The sequence below is a fragment of the Lactuca virosa genome, chromosome 7, assembly GCF_052849685.1.
Source record: "Lactuca virosa cultivar CGN04683 chromosome 7, Lactuca_virosa_CGN04683_v6, whole genome shotgun sequence".
In the NCBI taxonomy this organism is placed as follows: domain Eukaryota; kingdom Viridiplantae; phylum Streptophyta; class Magnoliopsida; order Asterales; family Asteraceae; genus Lactuca; species Lactuca virosa.
Genome location: NC_136432.1, coordinates 155,511,981 through 155,532,926, shown reverse-complemented (window position 1 = coordinate 155,532,926; position 20,946 = coordinate 155,511,981). Strand labels below are relative to the sequence as shown.

Below are 20,946 nucleotides of genomic sequence, written 5' to 3'. Positions count from 1 at the left end.
GACTACAAAAAGCGCATTCGAGATGATGTGGGGCCGGGTTTAGTATATCATACGATTCCTCCCAATACCATATTTGAGTTGAAGGGACATATCCTTACTGCACTGAAAGATATCCCATTTTACGGGAAGGATTACGAGGATGCTTTCAAACACTTAGACGAGGTGAACGATATTGCGGATTATTTTAATACTCCCAATATCCCGAAGGAGACAGCTTTGCTAAGGATACTACCAGTCACTTTGAAGGGAGCAGCAAAAGACTGGTTGAAGGCACTCCCACCCGGTACAATCACCACCTGGGCCCATTTGCGTGAGAGGTTTCTAGATCAGTTTTGCCCACCCTCCAAAATCTCTAAACTCAAGAAGGCAATTGCCACCTTTGAGCAAAATCCGGGGGAGTCATTGTACGAGGCCTGGGAACGCTACAAGGGGTTGTTAAGGAATTGTCCTCAACATGACCTCAATATTCAGCAAGAAATGTCAATATTTTATGATGGGGTGAATGTCATGACTAAACAACTCCTTGATTCGCAAGGACCACTAACAAAGAAGAACCCAAATCAGGCCAAGGAGCTGATTGAAGATTTTTCAAGGCACTCTCGTGAGTATCACAACCCAGGGCGTGATGGAGTAAAAGGCGATGGAGGTACACAGACTGAAGAGATGGCTGCTGTAATGGCAATGCTTAGCACTATGGATAAGAGATTGACCTAAATGGACCAATCAATTCATGCAATTCGAGTTGGTTGCGAAAGATGTAGTGGCCCACACTTGACAAAGGATTGCAATATGGATGAATATGGAAACAAGAAAGCCCAATTATGCTACTCGAGTGGGGACAAGTATGATGAAGATTGGAGAAAACCGAAGAGGGAGTGGCTGCCTTACGAAGAATACAAGAAGCAAAAAGAAGAGAAATTTAGGCAAACTGGCCGGGGCTTCTACCAAAGAGAGAAACCACTAGCTGAGAAGAAATCAGAATTAAAGACCATGTTGATGAAATTCATGGAAGCTTCAGAAAAAAGACATGATGCCACTGACGCTGCAATGGAAGAACAAAGAACTATAATGAAGAATCATCACGCCATAATGATAGAGCAGCAGGCATTAATAAAGAATCAGCAAGCCTCCATCAATAATCTTGAAGTACAACTTGGTCAACTTACCACTTTGGTTAATGAGAAGATATTCCCGATAAATCCGGAAAACAAAACCCAATCTCATGTAATGGCTATAGATACTGAAGAAGAGGCCATATCTGAGTTCCTAGAAGCATTAGAAGTAGAGCCAAGGCAGCCCGAACCAGAGCCGAAGAAATTAAAGATCGAAAGTCGAAATTATGCTGAATTACAGAATTCACGTCGTGAACCGTCTATGTTCACGTCGTGGGATCGATCTGAATTGAACAATTCAGAAAATGTTCCGGTTTATCGTCCGCCTCTACCGTTTCCTTCTCGAGCTGCCCTTAGTCCACTGGAAAGAGAGCATATAGAGTTTATTAAGCACGTGAAGGGTATCCCGATTAATACGCCCTTTGTCGAGTCGTTATCCAAAATTCCCGAATATGAAAATTTTTTAAAAGACTTATTAGACACTCGTCAGCAACTAAAAAAGAATTCTAAGGTGATTCTAAGTGAACAAAGCTCAAAAGCTGTATTGGGAGAGATACCTAAGAAAATGGGGGATCCTGGACGCCTCACTCTTCCACGTGAGTTTGGGAATAATATTAAGATTTATGCTTTAGCCGATTCAGGGGATAGCATAAATTTGATGCCTTACTCGTTTTATCAAAAATAAAATATTTAGAAGTTGAAGGCTACAAAGATGACCATTCACATGGAAAACCGTTCAGTGACACAGCCCCGGGGCATTGTGGAAGATATTTTAGTAAAAATTGGGAAATTCGTTTTTCCAATAGACTTTGTGGTTTTGGATATGAAAGAAGATCCCAATGTACCAATTATTCTTGGTCGCCCGTTACTTAACACTGTTGGAGCTCTTGTTGATATACGCGAATCCATGCTCACCTTGAGAGTTGGAGATGAAAAAGAAGTTTTTGGGATAGAAGATGGTTTCCAAAAGAGTGATGCGCAAGAAGAGGTTTTCAACATTGATGAAGAGAATGAACTTGAAGAATTAGAGAAGCTCATGGAAGAAGAAATCAAAACAATTCAACAAGTTAAAAGAACAAAACCGAGAGCATCCGTTCCATTTTTAGTTGAAGTTATTACTTACACAAATCCCACTTCTTGGGTAAGCAAAGAGGATGATGAGATGTCAAGTGATAAAGAGGAGGTTACTTCAAAAGTAAAAAGTCCAGTGGTAAAAGAAGAAAGGGATATTATTGAGATTAAGAATGGCGAAATCTTGGGCACAAAAGGAACAAAGAGGAAGCTTGATGAAGACGAGGTCAAAGCTAAAAAGGAAAATTCGAAAAAGGCGTATAAAAGACGTGTTCAAGCTTACAAGAGGAGTTTCAAGGAACAAAAGATCCTAGTGGTGGACTCTTCAGATAACTCAACGTAGGAGACAAGGAGTCCGGCTCATGACTCCAAGAAAAAAGAAGCGCTTCTCGGGAGGCAACCCGAGCTCGGTTTGAATTTTCTTTTCCTTTATGTTTTTCGTTTAGTTTTCGCATTTTTTGACATTCAATCATCTAATCATCCAAACTAAGTGGTAAAAAGTTGAATGTGGTGTTCCTAAATTAAGTGGTGAAATTAGAAGAATTATTAATTAGGCTTATACTTTTTAATCAGACATAATTCACGAGGTGAGTACGAAGAAATTCACCTCGTGAGTCCATAACATATACGGGGTGGGACATTTAAGCCAATAGATTTATTAGCCCAAGACTGTTCGAATAGATGGCCAGCTAAGTTAGCCCAACAGAACTCACGAGGTGAGTCCGAATAAACTCACGACGTGAGTTTTGAAAACACGGGACCACAGCATAAACAATTCAGAATCCTTTGACCAACCCACTTTTATACTCTCACGAAGTGAAGACGGTCCTCTGGTCCCCCCATCCGATTTTGGCCTTAATCAAACATAATTTACTCGTGTGCTTACGTAATCTCTCCTTTAAGGTAAACATTTTGCATTTCTTTTGGTTGATTTCCACGAGTTTGTTGATTTAGGGGCTAGGGTTTTTCATATGCTTAAATGTCAAAATTTTGCCCAAAATGTGTTATTCATCCATCATATGTTACTTGATTATGCTTAAAAATGGTTTATGAGTAAACCCTCACAACAAAATTAAGTCCCGATTTCTGATTTTTGAGACCATTTCTCGCTGTGAATAGCGAACTCACGAGGTGAGTTTCATGAAACTCACGAGGTGAGTCCGGAGCATCACCAAAAACTGTTCTGAGAATTAACTAATATAAGGGATATTTGGTTTTGTTTTTGTTGCTTATTTATTGCAGAAAAATGGCACCTAGACGTGAGGCTGGTAACGTCCAAGGCGGGATTGCTAATTTGCACCCGTTTTATGTATTCCCGACAAATATATCTAGGGACGTGCTCGCCCGATATAACACTAGATTGGGATGGTTACACAAAAGGGATTTTGCTATTGCCCCAATAGTTAATTGGCAAAGGCTTCAAGAGGTTGGACTAGTTGAAAGACTAAACCCGTTTCTTACCAAAACTTTTATGGGAAACGGGTATTCATTTACATACAAGGGATGGAGTAACTTGTTCTCCATCCAAGAAAGGGTTTACAAGGAATTGTGTGTTGAATTCTTTTCTACTGTGGTGTTCCATGAAAATGTCCAAGACCCTAACTACTCACAAGCGTTGGTCTTTCGTTTGGGAGGTGAATATAGAGAGTGCAGTTTGGTAGAATTCTCATGGAGGATGGGTTTATATGAGGCCCAAGAGACCGTGACCCCCGAGTTTTCTATGTTCTTACGGGAGGCTACCCGTACTTATTCCGGGGGAATGACGAGATATGACTTTTGGAGCAATATCGCTTTTGGTGTTTTCAACTCCGGTGTGTCACCAGAAAGCAGCATCAAATCACCCATTCACCGTTTTCTGCACAGGCTAATCACATTCTCCATCCACCATAAAAAATTTGGAGATAAGGTCACCAAGATTAATTTATTTTTCTTGTGGTCTATTTTACAACCGGGGTTTTGTTGCAATCTTCCCTACTTTTTAGCTCGTTACTTGGCAGAGTATGCAGTAAGTTCCCGACCCGGGAGCCGAATCTGTGGTGGCCACTTTGTTACCCGCTTAGCCAAGTCTTATGGCGTGCTCGTCCCCGTGATTACACGGACACTTACGTGTAAACAAGGGAACGGATTTTCTATGGGATATCTTGAGACCATGCGAGTTGTGGTTAATTATGGGACGCATTATGGGATACCGCACAGCGATAGTGAGGGTGAGAACCAACCGACGGAAGAGCCCGAACAACAACCGAGGCCTCGAAGAAGGAACGTGCGAACCCGGGGGGAAATGGGACGATCCCAACCATATGAGGGTGGAATACCCACCGACCCGTTCCAAAGCCGGGTGGGTTCTTACTTGGATAATTTACGCGGTGGGATGACTTATAACACCCAAATGATTGAAGCCATGTTCTCTCATATGAATGTGGTGAGACCACCCACCGTGCCGCCTCATTGCCCTTTTATTCCTATGTGGGAAGAGTTATGGATGCCAAGAGGAGAAGGAGCCGGGACTAGCGGAGCGAATGAGGATGATGAGGATGATTGATCGTTTATTTTAGTTTTATTTTGATTATTTTAATTTTGTTTGGTTTGGTTTTATTTTGTTTGGATTGTAAAACTATTAAGATATTATGTTACTTTTCTCTTCTTTGGTTGTTATTTTTCAGAATTGCTAGGAGCTCATACAAAGGATATGAGTTCGTATGTGTTTAACCGGGAGTGTTTAAAGTCGAGAGTCGGGACCCATAATTTGAATTAAGTGTGGGGTGGGTCAAGCGAGAAGAAAGTTAGAGAGAAGAGTCCAAAATAATAGGGTTAGAAGAGTCTTAATCTATTAAGACATGCGGTTGAATATAAGAATTGAAAGAAAGGTTGGAAGAAATATATTTCTGGGATTCAAGTTTGCACGTCGTGAAACTTTTGTTATTCACCTCGTGAGTCAGTATATGGTGACTTCCCAGAACCCGCTTCACATCGAATTCACCTCGTGAATTTAAATACAATCACGTCGTGACTTTGTATTTTTCACAAAAGAAGTCTTATTTTTCCATATTCATTATGTGGTTCACCCTCATTCTTTTTGGGAATATTATGAAGATAATCATGGCTCATGTCTCTACCATGCAATGTGGCGTATGCTTTCCCACATTGTTTTGTCCATTTTGAACATTTTTCTGCACCACATTTGTTAAAGATTGAAGATTCGACCCCCTATTTTGCCGGTACATTACTTATCTCACGTGTTCAAGATCCAAGTTTCTATTTCTCAAAGTCTGTATTCAAGATGCATATTTCCACCACACTTTTGGAGAAGCTCACGCCACTATCCGAGGGGAGTCTATTCCTTTTTCTCCCTTCTCTTAAGTTTTATATTATTTTAAGCATACAATGAGGGCATTGTATGTAATAAGTGTGGGGTAGGGGGCATAAAAAGTAAATTGCTAGATAATTTCGTAAATTTTGAAATTTTGGAATTTTTAAATCTAGTAATAATAATTTGAACTCTAGTTGCTAGTGTTATATGGAATGATCCGATAAGAGCTCAAATGTTTAGTTGAGCCGATATACGTTATAATGCATTTGTGGCCTCCCTTATTTTAGTGAAATCATGGAACAAAAACATAACCTCGCTTAGTTTGAGGGATGCAGTATGTTTAGCAGCCTAAACCTGAAATGTATCCAGGAAAGTTATGTCTTAGCCAATAAAGGTTGAAGTTAAGCGCCCTTGCCTAAGCATGTAGGTTTTTGAGTGATATAGAAAAGTGAGACACATGTAAAAAAAAGAGAAATTACCAAAAAGGTGAAGAATTGAAGAATTTTTGGAGCATAAAAGTATCAAAGTAAGAAAGATCAAAGATCAAAAATTCTGAAGTTTCAAAAGTTGAAGATATCAAAATTACACAAAGATGGTGAATTCAAAGAAATTGAAGATCAATTGTCAAAGAAAAGAAGAATTCAGGAGCTCCAAGTTGTGGTATCTTCTTAAAAGTTGTAATTCTCTAGTTTATGTATGCTTGGGTAGCTTTACAAATATACCTTGAGGTTAGTAAGATTTCTGGGGATGGATTCGGAGGGTTGCATAAAATGAGCATTGTTCGAAAGAAGTGGGCGAGTGTTTATGAAGATTGTGAGTATTTAAAGTATGGGGGGTTGCTTAGGAAAAATTTAGACACAAATGCATGCGTTGAGGTCTTGGCATAATGGCTGAGCTGGAATTGGATTGTTCTATGTAATGTTAGTGATAAAGGTGTAAGTTGAAAATAGTTAGATTTGCTTGAGGGCAAGCAAAGCCTAAGTGTGGGGTATTTTGATATTGCCATATTTATACATATTTTTAGGCAGTATTTAAGTACATTTTTATATATATTTTGGTCATTTGTATAGAATAATGGTACTTATAAGGTTAAATTATATTTTGGAGCCAAAAAGAAGACATTTTGAAGAAAAGGGACTAAAAGCGTTAAAGAATGGAACTTTGGAGGTTGAAGGCTTGAAAGACAAGAAAATCAAAAAAAGGGCGCATTCACGAGGTGAATATTATGAGATTCACGAGGTGAGTATGGCTTTTGGAAGATAAACATCGCGGATCTGGAATCCGTGTTGTATACGGATATTTACGCATTCACGAGGTGAATCTTAAATATTCACGAGGTGAATCAGGAGAAATTCAATATTATACATATCCTTGATCCCTACGACTTTTGAGAGGTTGGCTGACTTAGAAGGGTTCCTGGAGATGAAATTCAGAGGAAAAGAAGACCTGGAAGTGGGTTTTAACACCAAGGAAGAAGAAGTTCATAATTTGGTTTAAAAGATTGGTACACTTAAACATGTCTTTGATTATAGTTTTTGTTTGTTTAGCTGTTAGTATGTCCAGCTAAATCTAGCTGCTTCTGTTAGCTAGATGAAGCTGGAACTCATGGTTTTAATGCATTAGATTTGACTTTACTTGTTGGTGATATGCTTGTGTTGATTGATTTTACCTAGCATGCTTTAGTTAATGATTTGATTGCTTTAAATTCTTGTTCTGTGTAGTTAGTGAATACAAATCTGCATGAATTTGAATACCTAATAATATAGTGAACGCTAGTTTATTAGAGCTAAGATCAAACCAATCTTAGATAAGTAATTGAATCATTGAATTAAGCTGTGTTAGAGAACTCATATTATGACTGTAATTGTGTTTTGATTAATTAATCTTTTATGGCTCCAATCTTATTTAATAATTGATTCTGTGTTAACTATTGTGTGACCATACATAGATTTACATGAATTGATTAATAATTAGTATATTTAGAACTAAATTGCTAATACTTCTTTAATTGGTAACCAACAGTAATAGTCCTAACTAATGTATAACCATTGAGCGAAAGCGGATTCGAACTAACAGAAGTGTTTTGTTTATTGATTAAGTTTTTGTTAAAGAATTAAGTTCATCTAAACTTGCAAATTTAGATAAAAAAACCCTTTTAGCTTGTTAATAATTAGATTAATTTAGTGGTAAATAGATTAATTAAGAACATCGTTCCCTGTGATCGACACCCGACTTACCTAAGCTATACTGTAATCTGACTAGGTACACTGCCTATAAGTGCATAGTTAGTCTAAGTTTGTTAGGTTATAAATATTAAAATTAGTGGGTACTTCCGTGCACATCACTAAGCTTATCCAAGGGGTGGCTAAAATAACGAGTTCTAATGTTTCCTGACAACTGGACAGCATGACAACTAGGTATGATCTCATCTATCATAGTGGTTTAGCATAACTAGGCATAATATTGGCTAAAGAGTTTGGGCAGAGTAACTATCGTACATATTATCATCCTAATGTTATGAGCATAATTATCTAACTACAATTAGTAATAATTATGTAAAGTTTCATTTTACACATGTATCCCCCCCTCGAAAAGGTTTGGAAAATGGGACCGTGAACTCACTTGTGAGTTATGAAAATATTGCAGTAGGGTAGAAATCACAAGTTCGCACTTCGAGAGATGCTCGGGGCGGTGGCACGTGGAGCGATATAGATATAAAACGGAAGAGAGGGATGAGGAAAATGAGTTACCGAAACCTCCTATTTATAGCAAGTTTTGGAGTGTGCGCAACATATTGCACACCGTGCAATTGCACATGAACCGTACGATGCTGCCATGTATCCTCATCTCAGTATTCCACATCATCCCGTATCTCGACGCATTCGGGTGTCAGTGCGCGTGGCGCACTACGTGCGAGTGCGCGATGGTAAAAATTCAAATTTGAAATTCCGTAACTCTTGCATACGAAATATGTTCCCGATGACTCTTATATATCCGTGTAGGTCTCGTCATTCTCTACAACTTTTCTTTTCGTCGTTTTGTCTAGTTTTGACATTCGTTTTTTGACGTGTTTTTATTTCCTTTTTGATTTTATAAAAATCATAAATTTCTCATATGAAGTCCGTTTTAGGCGTTCCTTGCCTCATAATTCCTACTTTAAGTAGTACTACGATTGACTAGCTAGTGACATTTTCCAAAACTCGACTAATCTCCTTGTAGTTTCCGTTGTTGTAACTTTTTAAGTACGGTAGATATTTATTTACCATAAATGACATATCTCACCCATATTGTGTCCGATTCTTACAAAATTTATATTTTTGGAATCGTGGTAACCTATAGAGTCTAAATCTGTTAACCTGTTCTCCAAGTGACACGTATTTTTGCAGACTTATTTTTTAGCCTAGTGGTTGACGTAATTAGGGACGAAAAATTTGAATATATTAAAATATATTGTGTGATTACATGGATGTCCCTTTTATATTTTTACATCCCATCATTAAATATTTACAGTGGTTGGTGACATATTCTCTGGGTTATCACACCTAGCTTCACTCTTTGGATGAATAATGTCCCTCTTGTTCAACCATGGTTTCTTCTTGGAGTCAGATGTTGAATTAGAAGATTTTCCTACAGATGGATTTGTGAAACAAGGCTTGATAGGAACTAAAGTGCTCTTAGAAAGTTTGACACAATAGAATCAGACGATGAGCCATCATAACATTTAATTTCTTCATCTACATCACTATCAAAGGACACCCAAAATGAGTTAGTTTGGTCCAAGTCATGTCCACATGTCTCAGGAATGATTTCCTCAATAACACAATTGTTTGGAGGAGCAGAGTTCAGAATGTAAACTCTAGTACCACCTGTGCTATGTGGAAGTTCCGAAGATTGATTCGGGTCCATGGATAATAGAGGCGAAAATTGTGTGAAATCGGGACATGTAACAGTGATTGGTTTGAAGTCAGGAATCAAGGATTGATATTTGTCTGAGGTCTCATGAAGGGACGACAATGGTGAGATGGGAGTATTTGAATAAGTTAGATTCAGAATGTCTCCCATAAACATTAAATTTTGAAGTTCCTTTAAGGGACGAGGAATTAGTTTTGGAATTTTGCTTCCTAGACCAGGTTCTTTGGACTAGGGATAACGAAAATCGTGAGTCATTTTTTCATTAGCTTCAAGAACATCAATAAAGCTATATCAACTATCGATTTTAGCATTAACACGTTTGTTATCACAAACCAAAAGATTTCTATCACTAATCGAAATTTCACATTTGTCATTCAAATTACTACATTCGTCTTTGGCGATTACAAGTTCTCATTCTAATGATTCAATCTTAATATTGTGGTCTTCAAATCGTAGTCTAAGTCGGGTCAACTCACTATCCAGCTTCTCAATAACTTCTAAGGCAGACTCATAATCTTTGTCAATAACTGTCATATCTTATTGTATTTGAGTTAGATAAGGTTCACATAAAGATAAATCAAAGTTATTGTCAGTGTTTACAGATCTTACATGTTGGATGATGTTTCGCCTAGGAGGATTGTTGGATGCCATGTAGCAGTAATATGGTCCAACATCTTCATCACCATCTTCCGAACCTAAGGACCGGTAACCTTCATCACACTCAATCATTTGTTTAGCCACCAAACACAAGTTTCTACCCGTATTTCCTTCATTCTCATCACCCGGTGACCAATACCCATCAACATTTTGTGAAACAGTAGTAACAAAAGCCTTTTCACTTTCTGCTAACTCCTGAGCATGTCGAGTATAATAAGCTGTGTCTTTCACTTTTGGTTTTAGAGACTCTTCAGCCAAGAAGTCCTTGGCATATTGGTTAGCAAGACCACATTTGTGACATACAATCTTTGGTTTGGCTAACTTTGGAACTTCTTGAGGTTCCATGGTGTGATTCGGAATCTTGGGTCGATAGGCAGGTGGTTTTTCAGTTGGATTAAGATAAGGTTGAGGGTTGCTTTGGTGAGGAGTTTGATAGCGTTTGTGGTATTGTTTTTTATGGTTATTTGTATTTCACTAAGAGAAGTGTGAACTCTTGCTAGAAACGAAGTTCAGAAGCAGCGGCTTCTGGTTCAGATCTATCTTCAAAGGAAGGTTCGAAACAGGTTGAGTAGGTTTAACAAATGGAATGGAGGGAATAGCTCCAAAGGGATCCGAAGTAACTGGGTTTGGAACTAGTGGGTTAAATGAAATAACAAGTGTGAGAGGACCTCCAGAGAGTTCTCTCAATGTTTGACCAACATTGGATTTGTGGCCTTGTAGTTCGTCGAACAACTGATAGAGCTTTAACTTCTTTAGAGATCCATTACTCTGAAGAAACGATTTGATGTTCTCCCATCCTTTGCCTAGACTGTTGATGAACTTCATGTTGTACTCAAGCGAAGTGCAAATAACACCATGAGAAATCATGTTGTTCACAACGGTCCTATACTTATTTGATGCAGATGCAACAGATTCACCAGGAATGGTTGTGAAAGTGTCGAAGTCATTCACAACGGATGTCAATCGCTTGTCCTTCATATTCTTTGAACGTTTAAAAAAGTCTTGAATTGTGTCCCATATCTCTTTTCCAGACCTGCACAACTTAATGTGTTCAAAGAGAGATGATGGAACACCAAACACCATTTCAGAGAAAGCGATTTGATCTGCTTGGAGCTTGTCGATGTCATTCGCAGTGAGAGGTGCCTGACGTGTTTCTTCTTGACCCATGATAACAAAAACGACATCTCTAAAAACTTGTCTTATAGGAACATGAGGATATTCTTTCACAAACTTCCATATCTCTTCACCATTATCATTTCCAACCTAAAATCTCTCCATTCTAACTTTCCAATGATCATACCCTTCAATAACTATTAGTGGGGCACATGAAGGGCAACCCATGCTATTTGCAATTTGCATTGAATACATTTGTTGATAAGGATTAGAAGCAGCCATTGGTATTATGATATTAGAGTTGAAGTGGTATATATAATAACTTTTATCCTAAACAAAAAAATGATTAAGTTACCAAGGTAATCTTAAATCAATGATAATATGATCTTATGGATTCAAAGGACAACCACTTAGGCTCTGATACCAATTGTGAGAGATTAAAATAACTCTCTATTAAAATGCACGGACAAGGTTTGCAAACACAAATCTTGAATTAATCAATAATATCAATGCTTGGTAGTAATTAAGATCGGTCAAGTCTAGTCAAACCAGTCAAGACTAAAAATAAATAACATTAACAAATTATTCAAGAAGATCAAATAAAGTAAAGTATTAACAAAGTAAAGAAATCAAGAACAAGAAGAATTTATGAGAGATGAATGATAGAAATATTGAGAGTGAAGTGAAGGATTTTTAGATTCACAAAAGAGGTGTGTAAGATCCATTTGTAAGATTTCTATTCAGATCCCTTATTTTAGAACAAGGTTGAGAATGCTCTGATAGGTAAAGGAGTCGGTACATGACAAATACATTGAATAAAGAGAAACTTGCACTAGTGAACAAAATCCTGATAAAGTGGATTTTATTTAATTCTACGTAATACTAAAAATTGAGTAAAATAAAAAGAACTTTCTTCTTGTCAAGGAAAGTTGACTAAGTTCTGAAACTAGTGCATCACTGAATTATTCATCTCGGAGTCTCCATCTTTGAATCTTCACTTCATGTTTGAAATAACATTCAATCTCAAAATGAGGAGTGATCTCAAATTCTTTATATCTTAGATAAGAAACAATCTCAGAAACATCATCATCATCTTGGTTGAGAAGTAATTTAGGAATCACTTATCCATCTCGGAAGCACTATGTAAGTTCAAAATCGTAACTATCTTGGAATGGCTTCTCATCTCGGAATCTCTTCACAGCTTGGATTGTCTAAGGAACACTTTTATGTACTAACAAACAGAAGAGAAAGGATGATCACAAAGACGTTTTCACTAAAAAAAGGTTCTCATAAAGAGAACAGTCACACAAAGTGAGGCACAAAGCTCTATTAGGGTTTAACCCTAATAGTATACTATATACGATTATAGAAATGGAGATCCAACTATTTTAGGGATATATTCTAATCTATGTAAAGTCTGATCCTAATCACTAAGATTACGGATCAGATATATATTCTATAATTACAAAGTATATCTACCTAATATAAAAACGATCACTAAGATCATGGGGATCATCTTGTCGCTAATCAAGTTGATGATGGTGTCGGCGTTGGTGGACAACACGTTATGTGTTTGACTCATCAGATCATAAGGTATGACCTTACCACTTTCCGTAACACAAGATCTCAACTCGTTTGGTAGAAAACTAATCCATACCAAGGATAACATCGAAGGACTTGATCCCGATCGGAATCAAAGCCAGAGGAAAGGTGTGACTAGAAATCACGATCGAACACCCATCAAATTCTCCCGCACAAGAACATAATTTCCTACAGTTACCTCATGTCTAAAGCAGAACTCAATAGACTATTTGGTATCACAAATCGAGCACAAAAGATGATAACACATAAAGGTCTACCATAACAACCTCCATTCCAGCTATGAGTACCGTCCGCCAAATCCTCAGGTTTCCTTGTGGTTCCTCCAGTACCAAACATATATGTCATGCTTATGATAGTACGGGCCCAATACTAACGTTCACACCTATATATATATATATATATATATATATATATATATATATATATATATATATATATATATATATATATATATATATATATATATATTTGCTTCTGGCATTACCATGAAGTCTCCTTTTTTCCTCGGTTTAGGTTAGAGGCCTGTACACCTATTTCGTTTTCCAACTTCCATAACATGCTAGAACCATTAAACTATATAAAGGTTCTTTTTCTACTCTGACGTGACCAACGATAAGCCAAAAACTTGTAATGATTGTTGAATCTGTGCATTCCAAGCACCCAGTAAGATGATCCTCCATTTTCCCAATACGCACAACACTAGTCGAACTACGAATGTTCTAGGATAACTGAGCTTGTGGGTCACGAGCAACTTGAGACATTGGAAATGCAACTTATCTCAATCCTTTTTGGTAATTTAGACCACTTCTTGCTGCTCCATGGTTGTTGTTTCTTAGACATGGAACCATTTCCTTAAATGTTGACCGATATTAACGATTACAGGATCCGCGAGAAAGAAGAGAGGATATTCTGATATTAAAAAGAGTAGGAATCATAAGGCATTTAACAAACAACATAAAACACTCAACACCCCCCCCCCCCCTTAAGAACCTAAAGCAACCTAATTAAGCCAATCTACACTGTGAGTCTGAACACCGACATTTGTATTCAGTTCGCTCACAATATGGCTCTGATACGAACTTATAACACCGTGATTTTTCACTTCAGTTTTTTATTTAAAAACATCATCTCATAGATTATAGCAACGTGAGTCTTAATTTATTCATTAGAAAACATCACCACCGTTACTTAAATTAAATCTTTCAAAATCATCTCATCATAATTAAAGTTTGCAAAACCGATACCAAAACAAGTACCAAAAACGAGTGTAAAGGAAATATCATCGACAAGTCTCAAACTAGTATCATCACTAAGGTAATATTATAAGTAACTACCTAAAAGAGTCCCAACCTCACCAGGCCATAAATCACACTACTTGTACCAAAGCAAGGAAAAATCAACAAACAAAGAAACAAATGTCCACATCAGCACAGTGAACCAATCTTAAGCACATAGGTATGGAAACAAACATACTTCATACAATATATTTAGTCATGCAAACATTTCATACCAAACAAAAAAAACATCGCTTATTACTATCAATACAAAGTGTAATTACCATCTTTTATACTTCATAGTAATTACTTATTATCATTTATACATCGCTAGCACCACTTATCATCACTATTTTTAATATATAATACATATATTAATATAGACATTTTGAACGTAGTAATTACTATATGTTTTACTTCGCATTAACTACTTTTAATGCCCATTACAATCTAGGGTCTATAGCACCGCTAATACGCCAAAGAATGACCTCGTTCGCTACTAAATTGACCTGACGACCACCAAATGGGGCGCGACTCCCACCCGTAACACTATATCTGGTTCTCATTGTTCAATACTCCGACTTTGCATGTACGATCATGATGTGTTCTCGTTCAAGGGTGGTACAAAGGTACTTCCAAACGTATACCCGCACCCAAACATGATGTTTAATCCGACATCTCTGAATAGCCTACATCACTCCAGTTCTTGTACCTCGACGTGCACTAGAACCATGTTTCAAAATGGTTACCTAGAAAACCACTCAACATCAATTTGGCTTAAGCTCTTTTCCTCCAGCAATATCCTTCCACCACGACATCCAATAGGGCACACACATAAGTTTAGGTTTCTACCATTTTTACCTCGACTATAAGTATTCCTTGTTTTTATTAATTTGATAATTAATTAATTCACTCACATGGGTCATACACAGACCACGCCATTAACAATATATAATCATTCTTGCATTTTATTTATTAATTCGAGGAATATTACATCACATGCCATACTTCAAAGGTATATACCCAAAATTTCCACATAACATCTTATTTAAGCATGTAAAGAGATACACCTTTTAGAAACAAACTTTCTAACATGAATTTCCTAGTTCCATACAAACATGTTTTAACCGAAACATAGCAAGCATAAAATCATATTTTAACATCAAAAATAACCCTCACCACTATCATGAACCTACCACTCTTTTCATGCACAAATTAACCATTTTAAGGAATCTAGCATACAAAAGCTTCCCTAAGTTATTTCTTACTGCAATACATCACAAATTCACATTCCAAACATCTCATAAACTCAAATTGTAACATCACACACAATTAACTAGACCATACATTTGTACAAAAACATTTAAATTCCCATACATATACTTAAACAATCATAAGTGTAACGACCCAAAATTATGAGGTAAAAATTTCATTTTTAATTCAACCAAAACATTAATTATCTTTAAGTCAACATTAAATATCTTCTTATCCAAATATTCAAAAGTACTTTTATAAGAAAACAATTATTAGAGTACAATCCCAAAATCATCATAATCCAGAAACATGGGTGGATGCACTGCAATCAACCCAGGTCCTTCCCTTTCGAACCAGAAGTACCTGAAACCATAACCATAAAATCGTAAGCACAAAGCTTAGCGAGTTCCCCAAAATACCACATACCATACATACCATTGGGCCTAGCCCGCATATTGGTCCCATCCCACCATAATGGGCCTAGCCTTGCCAAACCATTGGGCCTAACCTGATCATACAAATACAAAAGTCACAAAGAAAGTTAGCAACTACATAATGTGACATCCCCATTTTTACGACTAGAAAAGACAGATTTTGTTTATGCTTTATAAAAATCAGAGTACTTCTTTTAACAAAAATGTTGCGGAATTTGTTCCCAGAAAACATGATAAATAGGTTATCAAAGCATTTCCGAGGAAATGTATTTTTATTCATTTTCAAAACATTGGGATGTCATTGTCAATACAGAAACATAAGCATAAAAAGAACTTACATTATTTACACTAGTGATCTACATCTCTTTTAAATCTCTCAGTGTAAAGTAGCTTCGTGTCGACACCTGTGATACAAATAATCTTGAGTGGGTCAGGTTGGGAAACCTGGTGAGTACATAGGGTTTTCAACCCACAATAATATAATTATTATGTTTAAACAACAAACAATCAACCCAATTATCCATCCCCGTTATCTTCCTTACTCTCAATGGTCTACCCTAAGAGTCATCTATTCGTTCATTCCGAAGTCCCTTGCCTCCTAGGGTTATAAGACAGGCACTAGTCCATAGCTGCTAATGCTCGTTCGTAAAGCACTACATCCATAGCTGCTAAAGTTCATTCATCGGGTACTAAATCCATAGCTACCAGTGTTCATCTAATACGTACTAAGTCCATAGCTACCAACGTTTATCAGGTACTAAGTCCATATCTACCAACGTTTATCCATCAAGTACTAAGTCCATAGCTACCAACGTTTATCTATCAGGTACTAAGTCCATAGCTACCCGTGTTTATTTATCAGGTACTAAGTCCATAACTGTCGATATTATTTAGGCACTAAGACTATAGCTGCCAATGTTCATTCACATCATCTTTCATCCCTCATCATTCATCTACCCATGTTTCACCCAACATATTTGTAGATATAAAATACATATACAGTTTAAATCATATAAAACTCGTATAAAATCGTTCATCCAGCATAGATAGCAAGTATACAGATAATATGCACACATAGCACGTAGTTTATATAAAATACTTCATATCTATGTGTAAGATGAAAGGGACTATGCACTCACCTGGAAGGTGGTGACTCTGCACCCAAAAACGCTTCGTTACTTCTTAAAACAATTTCCCTCGACAAAACCTAGTATCAATACCACTAGGGTTTAGTCTAACGTTAACCGCGACTAATTAATAGCCTAGCTATTATTATTATTATATAAGCGTTAAATAACACTCAATATAATTCATAATAATAGCCCAAATAATTATTTTAAGGACCTAATAACATTGCTATAATTATTTAAAAGCTATATTAAAAATTGCATAGGCGTAGCTCACTTACAGCGGGTTTTATTAAAAACCGAGCTTTGCTCGGAGCAGCGTTTCCGAACCGAAAGACCTTTTTTCTCGGGACTCCGGGAGCCTCGGGGCTTCCTTTGGGTGCTAGGGGTTTTATCTAGGGTTTAGGGGTGGATTGGGGGCTTAGAGAGAGAAAGTAGTGAGAGAGAGAAGTGGGAAATGAGTGAAGAAAGTGGCTGCCTTCGCATGCCTTTTATAGGCCGAGCTCCTCGGGTACGCAGGGCGTTCCTGCGAGGGTACGCAGCGCGTTCCTCGTACGCAGGGCGCTCCTGGTCTACGTTGTGTGTTCGTACTGCCACGCATCCAAAGTCTGCTGGGGCTACGTGGTCATCTCCGGTCCGTGTATCCGAACGCGAGGCGTTCCATCCTTCTACGCGGGGCGTTCCTCGGACCAGCTCGCAAATTGCCATCACGTCTTCTAAAATTCATAACTTTGGCATACGACCTCCATTTTCGACGTTCTTTATATGCACGTGTAGGCGGGACCGTACTCTACAACTTTCGTTTAGACTTCGTCTGCTAATTTTGAATTTATTTTAAATTTATATTTTTAACAGGCCGGGACAGGATTGGTCCGTTAAAAGTTCATAACTTCTTCATCCGACTCCGTTTTTGTCTGTCTTTTTATCGTTATGATACTATTAACGAGATCTTCGATTGTCGTTTAGGTTGTGTCGGCTAAAAACTGCTCGATCTAATATTCGAACTTCGGGCTGTACACTGCTAAGCCGAAACTTCGAAAAATCATAACTTCCTCATACGCAGTCAGATTTGGGCGTTCTTTTTATGGACGCTCTCGGTTTAACGTTTTCTACGACTTTCGTTTAGATTGCTAAGGCTAAAAGTCGCTCTATCGTAAATTCACTATTTACGTCTCCCGGTGTCGTGCCGGTTTTGCCGTAAAACTTCGACGGGTCATAACTTCTTCGTTATAACTCGGATTTCGGCGTTCTTTATATGTACGGAAACCTTGAGACATATTCTACAACTTGGTTAAGATTATCTATTCTAAATAATCTTTTGTCGAAAAGTCGTTTTCGACCCCTATTATCTCTAAATTGATTAGTCCGGATCTACGGGCGTTACAATTATCTCCCCCCTTAGGATGATTACGTCCCGGAATCATCAATGAAACAGGGCTCACATGATGACTCCATACGTTATCTCTTCATCCTAAGTGATAACCATAACTTTGATGTTTCTTCGGGTATCTAACTCTTAGACTCCTTGACTACAGGCGGTGCTCGATCTTGCACTTGCTCCCTATCTCACATTATACTCCAAATTATGACCTTCAAGTCACAATCTCGATCCTCACTGGACACGAACTTAAGATAAGTTCTTTTATTACTACACTGGACCGATGTGTCATATTCTAATGACCTGTCATCGTATGTTGCAACGCTTAGACTCAGGTCTCTTAGAGTCAAATTCCAGAACATACTATACCTTCCTTATTGTTCTAATGGGATATAATCACATCTTAAAAGGTAGCATTTCTAGCTACAAGCAACTATCGCGATACCTCTACTGATCGCTTTTTATTTCAATCTTCCGTCTTAAGTCAGATGCTACATCGAACTTGATTCTCTGAACCACATAACATACTCAACGTAGTCGGACTCAATTTGATATGACCACTAGGGTCGGAATAACAATCATCTTCTTAGTCATTACCGAAACGATGGTAATGACATACTTGAATAAAACGAAATGAATTACTAGCTCCTTGGTAACCTTGTGACTTTCCCTGATCCAAGCGTGAGTCCTGTGCTTTCGGTAGTATATGCATCTACTACCTTTCACACCTACTCATACTCGTCCCAAGTATTGTCTCGCAGTTTTTCCAAGTCACCATACAGAAATCACACGACAGTTTAACACACCAGATAACAAAACGATGGCTTTATTATTTCTTGAAACTATTACATAGGTGTTCAAGTTCACCCCAGACTATGCCTCTAATAGGCTACATCATATGAAACTACGGCTATTGCATAATCCGATCTTTGGATGAGAAATCCTCATCCTTGATTCCTCGCGTTGTTGTCTGCTTCATCGAGGATCATGTGGAATGCCCTTGGTTTCGGCGGTGCTTCTGGCCTTGTTGCTTCATTTTTCTTTGAGCAGTCTCTAGACATGTGCCCCTTGCCTCCACATCCGAAGCATACCTTATCATTTTGTGTACAATCCTTGGAATAGTGGCCGATCCTTCCACATTTGTAACAGGTTACCTCTTCGTTGCATCTTCCAAAGTGCTTCTTCTTGCACTTTTCACACCACTTGGATCCACACCTTTGGTCATCCAGGTTAGACTTTGAGAACTTTCCCTTATTATCGGGTCTTGAGGATCCTTCAAGTTTCCTTTTCTCGCCAACTTCAGCTTTCTCCAGACCCTTTTCCCTTATTTGGGTCTCAACATTCTTGGCTGCCCAGATGGCGGCTTTCAAAGTGGTTGCTTGTTTGACCATTGGACCAAAGTCCGCTGGTAATCCATTGGCAAACTTGTTGACCTTGGAAAGTTCCGTTGGAACTAGGTAGGGGACAAGCTTCATCTTTTCCATAAAACTTGCAGCATACTCGGTGACACTCATCCTTCCCTTCTTCAGATTCTGGAACTCATTGTTGATCTCCAGAAGATACTGCTCAGAGCAGTACTGCATTTTCAGTTGCACTAGGAAATCTTCCCAAGACATCTTTCTTGCTTCTCCCTTGGGCATTGTGTTAGCTAGTAGCTTCCACCAGCTTAGTACTCCAGACTTTAATTGTCTGACTGCAAAGACGGTTTTCTGCCTGTTGCTACAGTCACAACTTTCAAACACCATCTCCATTTCAGAGATCCAATCCATAATCTCAACAGGCTTTGGGCTTCCTGAGAGACTTGGTGGCTTGGCACCCAAGAAGTTCTTATACATCCGCCCATCCTTGTCGTTTCCCCTCTCCGGGTCATACCTTCGTTCTCCTTGAGTCCCAACTTGACTTACATGGCGGCTATAGTTACCTTCCTCCGATTGCTCGGGAATCGGCTCTTGTTGCACAATGGGCACGGTGGCTTCGTCCCTATTCTCTTGCATCATTTGCCACATTTCTTCCCTTTGTTCAGCTAACATAGCCCGCATCATGGCTTGTACTCCAGCCATGGTGATTGGCTCAGGTGCAACTTCTACTACAACTGGTATTTGCTGTATCACCGGGGGTTGATCTCGGTTCCCATTTGCATTCACGTTTCCGCTACGGGTCCTTGCCATCTTGATCTATACACCGAATAAGGTAAATTTAGATATTTATTTAGGATAGTCGTTTAAACCCTCCTTATCACTCCGAAACGTTTACATGTTAGTTCTAATATCGTAGTCGTACGTTTAGAATCCTAAACACATAAGGTTTCCAGATCCGGTCGGCAACAGACCATAGATCCGAAAAAATAACAGCATATCAGGCATAAAGCTTTTAGCACGTAAAAGCATTTAAAGCATAATTCCTAAAATAAGCTAGTGCTCACACCTCACAATCATCGCTTAGCATTCTAAGTTTAAGTCTAGAAATCCTACAAATTCCTAGTTCGCTTAAACTAATGCTCTGATACCAACTGTGACATCCCCATTTTTACGGCCAGAAAAGACCGATTTTGTTTATGCTTTATAAAAATCATAGTACTTCTATTAACAAAAATGTTGCAGAATTTGTTCCCAGAAAACATGATAAATAGGTTATCAAAGCATTTCCGAGGAAATGTATTTTTATACATTTTCAAAACATTGGGATGTCATTGTCAATACAGA

The 20,946-nt window shown here is 38.0% G+C and overlaps 1 non-coding gene across 1 annotated transcript; it reads right to left on the bottom strand.

Moving 5' to 3' along the window:
• Positions 1–354: 354 nt before the first annotated feature.
• LOC145128056 (small nucleolar RNA R71) lies at positions 355–461 on the bottom strand. Its single transcript, XR_013716658.1, has one exon. It is a non-coding gene; the product is annotated as a small nucleolar RNA R71 (small nucleolar RNA).
• Between the last annotated feature and the right edge of the window lie 20,485 nt (positions 462–20,946).